This window comes from Galeopterus variegatus, unplaced genomic scaffold, assembly GCF_000696425.1.
Source record: "Galeopterus variegatus unplaced genomic scaffold, G_variegatus-3.0.2 Scaffold351, whole genome shotgun sequence".
Taxonomy (NCBI): Eukaryota; Metazoa; Chordata; class Mammalia; order Dermoptera; family Cynocephalidae; genus Galeopterus; species Galeopterus variegatus.
This window is the reverse complement of record NW_007726462.1, coordinates 6808-17626: the sequence shown is the minus strand read 5'-3', so window position 1 is coordinate 17626 and position 10819 is coordinate 6808. Positions and strand designations below refer to the sequence as shown.

The window sequence follows — 10819 nt, the reverse complement described above, 5'->3', positions numbered from 1 at the left end:
GGCCCAGGCAGGGCAGTGGGGCATCTGCCCAAGTGCGGGCTGGAGAGGTGTCCTGCAACAAGCTGAGGCAGCATCTTTCTTTCTTGGCTTCAGCAGATTCCAACATCCCTGAGTGCATCTGGGCCACTCAGGAGCAGCTGAGCCGACATGGCCACTGGCACCTGCTACCCCGCCCAGTGTCTCGGCAGGCTTCTCCCCTCCCACCTTGACTGAGTCAAAGCCTGCACAGCCAGAGGAGGTCTGGGAATGGGACATCCTCTCATCCTCAGCCTTCTGTAGGCTCAGAATTCAAAGCACCCTTAAAGGTCAGAGTATTAGCCTAGGGAGGTTGGACAATAAGGATGCTTACTTACTCTCCTTGCCCTGCTGGTGGGGCCTAGGACCCCATGGGATGATCCTCACACAAGCTTAGGTAGGCTCCCAAACCAAAAGAAGCCTTCCCCAATCTGCCAATTGGCACGTGTGCCCAGGGCAGGGACATGCTCTGCAAAGGTCCAGGCATCCTTTCACCACACTGTGACCCCAGAACCAATCATGCCCAGCCAGAGAAAGGAATCGCAGCAACCTGCAGGCCTCAGCAGAATCCTAGGAGAGTGAAGGGCAGAGGGTATCCTGGTGATGTTTCCTAATCCTAGGTCAGGAGGAAACTCAGATCCACCAGGAACAGTCATGTCGAGCAGCTTCTAGAGACATGGGTCAACTGAGATGACACAGAACTACACCTGCCCTCCTGAGGTCCCCACAACAGCTAGAATGCCAGTCGGAAGTGGGCCCTCTGACCAGCTCCACTGCTCCAAGCCACCTTCCCCAGCTCATTCTCTCTTTGGGTATGCCAACGCTGCAGGTCAGGCGGGCTGGGCAAGGAAGGCCCTTCTCTCCACCAACGGTCCTCCACCCACAGACCTCACTCAGAACCTTGAGAGGGCCACATCAAAGGCCCTTGCTCCTGGAAAGACGCTTCACCATGCCCCCAGCCAAGACCGCCTACCAAAACTCAAGCTCCAGATAAACCTCTCTCACACGTGGAATTTCCAACCAACTCCCAACTATGGGCTCCTTGCCAGGAAAAAGGCCTTAAGGCTAAAGTTTCCACCAACCTATCCCTTTCTTTTGGCTGGCCTGACTCAGAGCCTCTCAATATCCTGCAGCAACTCAGTTAAGCCCTCAGCCCAGCTTACCAGGTATGGTCACTCTGCAGAGCCCATACCTGGTAAGATGCTGTGAACAAGAACAGAAAACAGTAAAAGTAAGGAAAGCGTGAGACATTAGAACTTGGAAGTTTAAGGGAGGAGTCTACTTGGAGCTCCCCTCATGAAAATTATTTAACAGAAATGTAATGGTCTAATAGCATTATTTTTTCTTGTATCCAAATTATTTTCATGTTAACCCCTAACCGAGGACAAGCACTGAGGATCTGAGAGGTAGAAAGCAATGGAAGCAATTCTGAAAAAGGACATATTGCTTGAGAAAGGAATGGGAGAGGAAGCTGCCCCAGTAACATGCTGGGGGTGACAGGGGTTGTTTGTTATCAGGAAGTTGGAACAGAAAATCAGAGGCAAGAAGGTGCCAGAAACAATCCGCCAAATTTACCATGCCTAAACTGTGTTGTGGGTCTGGTGGCAAATACACTGAGCAGATCACATGATCATCCCTCTTCTTTTTCGCTTTGGCTTTGACCAGGTGGTGAAGAACAGGACTTCGAAGCAACAGATTTCATCATAGGTTGTCTGGATTTCTTCCTGACCAGGATGATGCTGAAAGTTTACCTGCTCTGAGACAGGATCCAGACATTTGATAGTAAATTACCCCAAAATAATTGCCCTAAAAAATGGTTCCATTTGATGACTTTTTGTTAAAATCAGATTTTTTTTTTATTAACTCAATTCAGAAATGTTAAATGTCCTGACAGTCTTGCTAATGAAAATAAATGGCTAAGAAATGTTTGTTTATAGTTTTTGTTTTTGCTGGACAGAAAAGATCATCCCTCTCTTTCACCTACTAAGAACCTGGGTTTTGTTCTCCCCCAAAAAGATTATAACCAGAGCATATGGCTAGTGAATTAAGGTGTTAGAAAACAGTATAGATAGAACCACATATCGATGCCACGACACCTGTGAGAATTTTGCATTTGTTTGTAAAATATAAATTTCCCTAAGCTTGCAATGATTTTACAGTTTCTCAGTTGGTAGAGAACACGTCATTTGCTGAAATTGAACTGAAGAACGTGTGATTTGTGCTGGGTCACACAGCTAATTAATGGCCTGCAGCAAGACGTGTTCCCAGGAGTCTTGATTCCGGACCAAGTGTTCCTCTAAAGGCCAACAAGTCTGACAGAACAGAAAGTTTCTTTGCTTTTTTAAATTCACCATTAGCATCAGGAATAAAATATAGATGCAAATGTCTGCCTTGTTTAAACAGTATGTCATACCACCATCAAAATATTCTGACTGGATGCCTGTTAAATGACTCCCTTATCCTATGATGCTGCCTAATTTTTATGAATATAACTAAAGTCCTAAGAAGCTCAGTCTATAACAACAGTGGGCATGTCCTTATTCAGTAATATCCACAAAATGTTAGGAGCGAGCTGAGTACGTTTTGTAAATGCCAATAGCGTCTCTCTGCTACCTTGACCTGCAGCACCACTGTTCTTATCTAGGATGGAAAACACAGAACCAAGCTCTCCTCCAAACCCGCCATTCTGCACCTCCCCCCAAGCCCGCCTCCAAAGCCATGGGAGACACTCGTCAGCCTCGGCCCTCTCTCCTACTGGCTACAGCTCCACACTCCTTAGCAATGCAGTGCTCCAGGAAGCCCCTAAAAATGAAATGGATTTGGCAAATGAAGGGAAAGTTGTTTAAACATCCTAGTACTAAGCCCCTTTGCCGACATCCTGATACTTACTCTTTTCTTCTTCATACCTCACTCTCTTTATCAGAAAGGCAGTGAAGCATTTATTTGAATAGCTTGGTCCTTTCTTAGTTAGAGTGTACAGAAGCAAATTAACTATTTTTTGACATAAAAATTTTACAAACAGCCATCATGGTACTATGTGACAATAGAATGTTGAGTTTCTAGGTTTCTTTTCCTCTGTCCATTGTTATGACTTCATTTCTTCTGCTGCCGGTGGTCTGGCACCAACAGCCTCCTGTTCCCTCCATGTCTACCCCTCATCCTCCAAGTCTTTGCATCTAGTATCCCATTTTATATGCTGTAAGCTATAAAGCAGTGGGCTAAACTCATTAGGGGTGTACATGTAAAGTTAGTATCTGTAATGCTGTACAGGCTCCAGGTGGAAAGAATGTGGGACTGCTGTGGTTGAAGCTCATAGTCCCTTTTGTTAAGATCTGGGTGTGGCTGGATTGTGACACCTAGCACCAAAGATTGGGGCAGTTTAAGTGGAACCACTTAGCCCTGTTTCTTTCCTGCCTATGTCTGTTACATTTCAAACATCAATTCCCATGATGCAGGGGTTGGTTTTCTTTTTGTGATGTTAGGCGAAAGCAGCTCAGACCAGAGGTGCAGCCGATAAGTAGGTTGTTCTTGAAGTGTATAGAGTGACAATGGACAAATCGAGTCTCCAACCTATTTTCAGAAGGAGAAGCCCAACTTTGGTAGACTCAGGAGGTGGATGAAAGGGGTGGGGGACAGATAGGAGCTGGGGGGTGTGGCCTCAAGTGGAAGCAGAGCCCAGGTGTTGTAGAGAAGATCTCTCAGCAATCAGAGGGCATCAGGAGTGGAGGTCTGGTATGAAGGGGTTGTCTCTGAATGTTCATATTGGGGTCTATTTTTTTTATCAGCTGAGTCTGTTTCACAGTTAGTTTGGAATTCTGCTGTGATTTTCCCAAATGTTGGGTAGGCCTCATGGAGCATCTGTCAACACAAGTCCAACATTGCACCCTCCCCAGCACCTGACTAAGAATAAGAGGTGGGTTGTCCAGTCCCGGGCTGGGTTGAGAACCCTCAGTCCTTCTGCACAGCCGTACCCCACTTTCCTCTGCTGAAAGTGAGCTCATTATTGGGCTTGACTTTCCCTTCTTGGTTACATTCTTGTTTAAAGTTAGGCTCCATTTCAAATTCACTAAAGAGTGTAATGACACAGCCACTCAAAACATCTCCCTGGAAAGTCATCAAAGCTGACCACGGCTGATAAACGTGTTGACCTCCTGACATTCCTCATCCAGCGTGAGGAAGCTCATCACCTCCTCCTCTTTGCCTGTTGTAACTAGATCCATGGACGTTCACTAGTTTTACTGAGAAAATCCTGACAGTTATTCAGATTTTCCAACCCTCTCCTGATAACAGTCATCAACACAAGAATCACGTTGTCTGTCTTGTGAAAGTTGAGAATATTGATTGTAGGTTCCTAGAAATGGTTCTGGTGCCCTGTAAGAGTTGGTGTGGATGAGGAGAGTGAAGCCTCTTTTATTGCCATGAGTCAAGTCAGGGGCTCATTTTGGAAGTGCGGTATCTTCTGGACGCATCCAGATAGTTCTTTGCTTCCTGTTTTAGGTATCAAGGAGAATGTCAACAATATTGGGGGAGGTACTGGAATGATTATGAGTAGAAAATGGCTGTCTCCATAGTGTGTGCACGGAGGGTGTCCTTGAGGCTCTCTCAGGTTGAGGGCATCCCATACTCCAATGGCTTCATTTGTTTGGTCTCATGGCAAATACTTTGCTTCCATAGCCAGACGGACATCATGGACCATGAAGGACTGGCTATGACAGGCTGTGGTCATGGACCACCGGAAAGTGCTGAACTGGCTCATAGTGGAGTGAACAGCAATTCAGTGCTAGGATAGGATGCCCATCATTAGGGGGCAAGCACTGAATTTTAATCTTTTTAATAATCACATCTTCCAAGAAATCCCATCTGCAATTTTAAAGTGTCAGCCAAGGCGAAAGGCGCCCCATCCCTCCTCTCCATAGGTTATTTGCTCACTGCAGATGTTTCTTATTCCAGTCTTACCACAGCTGCCAGACAACAGACCAAAGAGCTTAGACAAGTAGGTCCTAGATCACGTGGTGTACTTGGGTTGCCAAACCCAGAATTGACTCCTCAGTGTGGTTTGCAATCTTGGCAAACCCTGTCTTATCTTAAAATGGAAAGTATATTCTTCAGGAAGAGAAAGATAAGTGATAAAACAGAGAGGATTTCAGGGAAGCATTGTTCTTAGACACCCACCCCGGCCCCTTGTCCTCGGGAGGTAGAATGTTGTCTTCTGCACGAGTCTAGCTCTGATCCAACAGACCCCTCTCTCCAGGGCTCCAAGCCCTTCCCTTCCCAGATGTCCAGGCCGGGGAGAAGCAGTTCTTGCTGAGCAGGGAATGGGCAGCAATACACTTCACAAAGACACGAGGTAATTACTGGCCAGAGCTCTGCATTTTGACAGACTCCTCTCTTCCTGGACTGAACATCTGGATGTGGCTGCTCCTCTTCACCTTCCAGCTCCCTGGAGCTGCAGCCCTCAGGCCCTCCTCGACCCTCTCCTGTGCTTCACATGGGGACAAGCATCCAGGGCAGCAGGGGTGGCAGCCCCCCACTGTGCTGGGCATTTTTTACTTCAATGCAGGTGGTGGCATGGAGCAGCCACACCTGGAGGCAGCAGCAGCTGGGCTGGAACCGTGCTGTGTCACTCTGCAGCCCTGTCACTGTGGAGCAGTCTCTTCCTCAGTGTGATCTTAGGGCTCCTTGTTTATAATGCTGCGAACACCCAGTGATGGCCACCTCCTCCCAGGCTGGTCTGAGTGTGATCACACGGTGCAGAGCAGGCTGGGAGCTACCAAGGACTGTACAGAGGAGGTGGTGCTTTGACTGAAGAGGTTGGCCTGTCAAGTGGTGCAAAGGGTCCTGGCCTTGGATATAGGACACCAGGGTAGTGAAACTGCTGATGGCACATGCATGTCCCCTCAGCATGCCTGAGTTCACCTGACACTGGGGCAGCAGGTCCTCTGCAGGCCTACAGCACCCTCTCCCCAGACAAGTGCACACACACACACATGCACACACATCTCTGCACACCCACACCTATGTGCACACACACACGACTGCACATACACACCTACAAACACACAACCTTGCACACACACACACACCCAAAGACACACCTCCACACACACCTCCACACACTCACACCTGCACACATATGCCTGCACATTCACACACCTGCCCACACACATCTGCACACATGCACCTGCACAAACACACACACACACACACACACACACACATACACACATGCCTGCACACAGGGCAAGAACAGGAAAGAGGAACACCACAGTGGACACCCACTGGGCTTCTGGGTGGAAGGACTGTGTTTTTAATGTTGTTCTTCATTCATATTGAACTACTGATTTACTTATAATCATTATCTTTTGTCTTTGTAATAAGTGCCTACAAAAATTGAAACCGGGTAATGTACTTTACTTAGTAGGTGAGTGTTTTGTGGATAATATTTAATGTGATGTTAATGTTTATATAAATAGAAAATAATGTGCATATTAAAAATATTCACATATGTGCATATTAAAAATATTCACATAACATGTAAAGGAGAATAAAAGGTTTTGAAAGTCCCACCCAGCAGAGCTGGTCCTCATTCATGGCTTGGTCACGTCTCCCAGGCTGTCTCTCCCATTCAACTTCCTCTGTCCTGTGTCTGTCTTTCTCACTCTCTCACCTAAACAGTCATTTACATACAGGTGAGTATGCATGTTGACAACACATAGATGTTTTTCAACCTGAGACCCTCAATACAGACTGGCCTTCACGACATGTTTACATGACAATTTCTCTGTGCAGCTCAGCAGCCGCTCAATGTCCCCTGGTCCATGTGGACCAGGTTTGAACACCTAGCCCCTCTACAGGATGTTAGAGATGTGGCCAGCCCCTTGCTACCTCTACCACTGCTGTGATGAAAACACTTCAACAGAAATCTTGAAAACCTGGGCAGCTGCGGTTGTGGAATAACCTCCCCAGATTACCACCGGTTGGCAGATGGACACGCGTGTTCACTTTGATAGAAGTTGCTGAGTGGTTCCCGAGATGGGGTATCTACGAACATGTCTCCCAGGACATCTGCTGGCACCTCTTCTCCCACATTCTCACCAGAGCTGGTCATCACCAGACATACAGACCTGCCCATCTGATGGGGCAAATGACATCTCAATAATGTGTAAATTTTTGTGTGTCATCATAAGGGAGGTCGTGGATGTCTGACATTTACTGGCCTTGTGAATTGCTTCCCTTTGGAACTGCAGGAATATATCCTTTGTCCCCTTAAAAACATGGATAAATGAAAACTCTCTGTACCACTAGGATGCATATTACCCTTTCTCTGCCCATGAAGAATTTTCCAATCTGGGGTTTGTCTTTTAAGCTTTGGACATTATTCTTGTTTTGTTTTGACCAGGAAAAGTTAGTCTTTTCCTCTGTGGCGTCTGGCTTTCCAGTCATTCAAAAGTAGTTCCTATTTCAAGATTATGGCAATAATAACTATCGGGGCTCTGTGTTTCTACATATAGTCTTTGATTTTTCTGTAATTTTCCTCTTACTAGAAACATAAAATAAAAATTAATCAGTTCCTTCTCATATTATGTGGCCAGACACAAAAGGCCACATAACATATAACTGTACTGATAGGAACAATCCACGATAGGTAAATTCACACACGCAGAAAATGGAGTGGTTGTCAGGGACTAGAAGAGGCGGGATGGGGAGTGACAGCTTAATGGCTACAGAGTAGATGAAGCTGTTCTGTCACTAGACAGAGGTGAGAGTTGCACCACACTAGAAATGTACTTCATGCCACCGAATTGTAATTTTAAAAATATTAAAATACTTTATTTTATACAAGGGATATAAGTGAAGAGAAAAGATGATAAAATTTGAGGAGATGCAGGACAAAGACAAAAACAAGGACAAGCACAGTGGCAGGGAAGGGGAAGGACAGCTCTGGAGTGGGGACTGGTGAGGGTGTTTGTGGGAGCTCTCGATTCAGGGCTCCCCTGGATGCTGGTGTTTCTTCTACTTCTTTTGATGTTTCAAGGGTGGTTAGGTGAGCTTGCTCTGGCTCTTCCTCTGGCTCTGGTTCTGGCTCTTCCCTTGGCTCTGGCCCTGGCTCTGGCCCTGGATCTTGCTCTGGCTCTCTCCAGCTCTTGCTCTCCCTCTGGCTCTGGCTCAGGATCTTGCTCGTACTCTGGCTCTGGCTCTGGATCTAGATCTGGCTTGGGCTCTGACTCTGGCTCTTGCTCTGACTCTGGCAGTGGAGGTGAAGCTGGATCTGAAGCTGAAGATGGCATTAGCTCTTTGGACAGCTGTTCAGCCTGGGCAGAAGCTGGAACTGGAGTGACAACAATTGAAAACATCAACATGATTTTCTATGTCTCTTCCAATGACATTGTCTTTCTGAGAAGCCCAAGTCCAGAGACCCAGCCTCAGGAAGTCTCCCCACACTGCAGAACACTGCATGATTGTTCTGAGTACTCATTGCCCCTGTCTCCAGCCTGCTTCTAGAAGCTCTGCTCTGTGTGGCCCAGCCCAGCCCCCTCCCCAAACCCTCACAGGCACCCACCCTCTTCCTCCTCACCCTCAGTCTCCGCCTCACTGGGCTCCAGGTGCTCCAGCTTCTCCAGCTGTGCCAGAAGAAGATCAGCCTTGCGCTCCACCTCTGAACCCGGCATATTGACATGTACATAAGCCAACACAAACTTTAAACAATGAAATTCAGGAAGCTCGTGGAAATCAATGGAATAGAATTCCAGCCAGATCTTTAGAATGGAGGACATGGCACTGGGGGAGACAAGTGGGCAGCAGCATCAGAGGCCTGGTCTATCCCTCCATGCTGCCCGCCCAGTGCTCCCCTGAGTGAGCTGTAGTCTTGTACCCTCTGCTCCTGCCTGTCCATAGACCAGCCCCTCCAATGTCCACACCCAGTATGGCAGCCCTGGCAGATATGGGCCTGGCAACCAAGGAGGGGCTGGCAAAAGCCTCTGTCAGGGGAGCCTTCAATCACTGGTGTGACCACCTTTCCCTTCTTCAGGGAAACCTGACACCCTCCTCTGTCTGTGTCCCTGCCCCATCCCTGGTGAAATGACCTGCCCATTAGGGCAGGAGGGTGCTGTCTGCTCTGGGCATTACTCGCTGGCACACAGGAGGTGTCCAGGAATATCTGATGAATGAGGAAACAGAGGGAGGCTCTGCTCCCCTGGCCTTCCCAGGGCCCTTGGAAAACCCCAAACTTGAGCTCACACGTGGATGTAATGCCCAAGTGTCTGCATCAAAATGTGCATCTCCTCTTTCCACTGACACCGATCTCTTGACCCTGACCACACTCTGTGCGCTCAGCACCAGCTGAGCATCCCCATGGAGGCTCCAGCCCCGAGTGTGAGCGGGATGCTCTGCACACCTCCTGCTCTCGCTCAGTATGGGCTCTGGGGGTGTGGGCAGGGCTGGATGGGAGGGGGTGGGCACGGATTCTCTCTGGCCTCACTCTGCTCTCACACACCCTACAGTGCCTGTAGCCCCATCCCCAGCTCATCTTGACACCTTTTCCTGCAGGGAAAGCCCTGAGCCCTCAGCCCTGTAGCAGGAATCATAAGATGTGTGGGAGCCAGAGTCTGCCAGCCCCTCCATCCACACAGACCACACGCAGTTCTGTGGAGATGGGAGCCCCTCCATCTGCACCCAAACCACACTTACCATTTTAGCTGCTCCAAGGGTCCACCATCCCCATGACAATAAGAAAGGATGCTTCCGTACCTAGAGGAGGCCAGGAGGGTGTCACATCTACCATATGGTGGCACTACCTGCTTCTCATGTCTACTGTGACTGTCCATCCTCTAACTAGAATGGAAGCCCAGGAGGGCAGGGATTGTAGTCTCCTCGGTTCATTGGAATATGATCAGTGCCCAGAAAGTGATTGCACATAGTGTGGCTTCACATATGTTTGTTGAAGGAATGAACCCCAACCAACTCCTCCCAAGATATCTGGGTGCACCTGAATCCCCTCTGCCAGCCCCTGGTCTCCCTGCTTTGAATACACCCAGAAGCCTGCAAATAGAATCTCACATTTCCTGTAAAAATGTGAAAACAGTGAAGCCCAAGTCAACGAGGTTAGTGAGGGGGTGACAGAGACTTCCTCATGGGGGGGCAGGAATCCTGAATGAGGATGACCGTAGCCTCTCCAGCAGACCTTTCCATAGGGCTGGACTCAGGAGCAGCGCTTTCCATGGGGGACCCACTGGAGCTTGTTCCTGTTACCACCCCACTGATCACAGGAGGAAACTGAGGCTCAGAGGGGTGTGGTGACAGTACCAATACTCACAGCTGGGGGGCGGCCAAGTGACACTGTGCGATTGAGGGGCAGAGTGCTCACCTGAGGAAAAGCAGATCCAGCACCTGCTAGGGAGTGGCAAAGTTCCTGTAGCTCCACAGAAACGTGTGGACGTGTGAGCGGTTGCCATCCAGGACAGCGAGCAGCAGGTGCGCCACCCGCTTCTGTAGGGTGCCTGCCGGTACAGGCCACACCATGTGGGTGGCATCCAGGCTCAGGGAAGACTTGTCTCCAGTCTAGGACAGGGGAGAGATACACAGTGACAGCACCATGAACCCCCAGGAAGGAAGGGGCTGGAGGCCAGTCTTAACCCCAGGGAGGACATGAGAAGACAGCCTGACAGCCCAGGGTTAATGTACAGTGTGGTGGTTGCCACCCCGGCAGTCCCCTTTCACCCTCCAGCCATGACATGAGGTGTGAACACACCAGGAACCAGCAGGTTTATAAACCCCCCACCCTCTGCCCCTGCCCAGGTAGGGTGTC

The 10819-nt window shown here is 48.8% G+C and overlaps 1 long non-coding RNA gene across 1 annotated transcript; it reads left to right on the top strand.

The window, feature by feature from the left end:
- The first annotated feature begins 1186 nt into the window (after nucleotides 1-1186).
- Nucleotides 1187-1924, top strand: LOC103586538. The gene is made up of 3 exons (XR_550154.1): nucleotides 1187-1210; nucleotides 1399-1555; nucleotides 1695-1924. It is a non-coding gene; the product is annotated as an uncharacterized LOC103586538 (long non-coding RNA).
- The last annotated feature ends 8895 nt before the right edge of the window (nucleotides 1925-10819 follow it).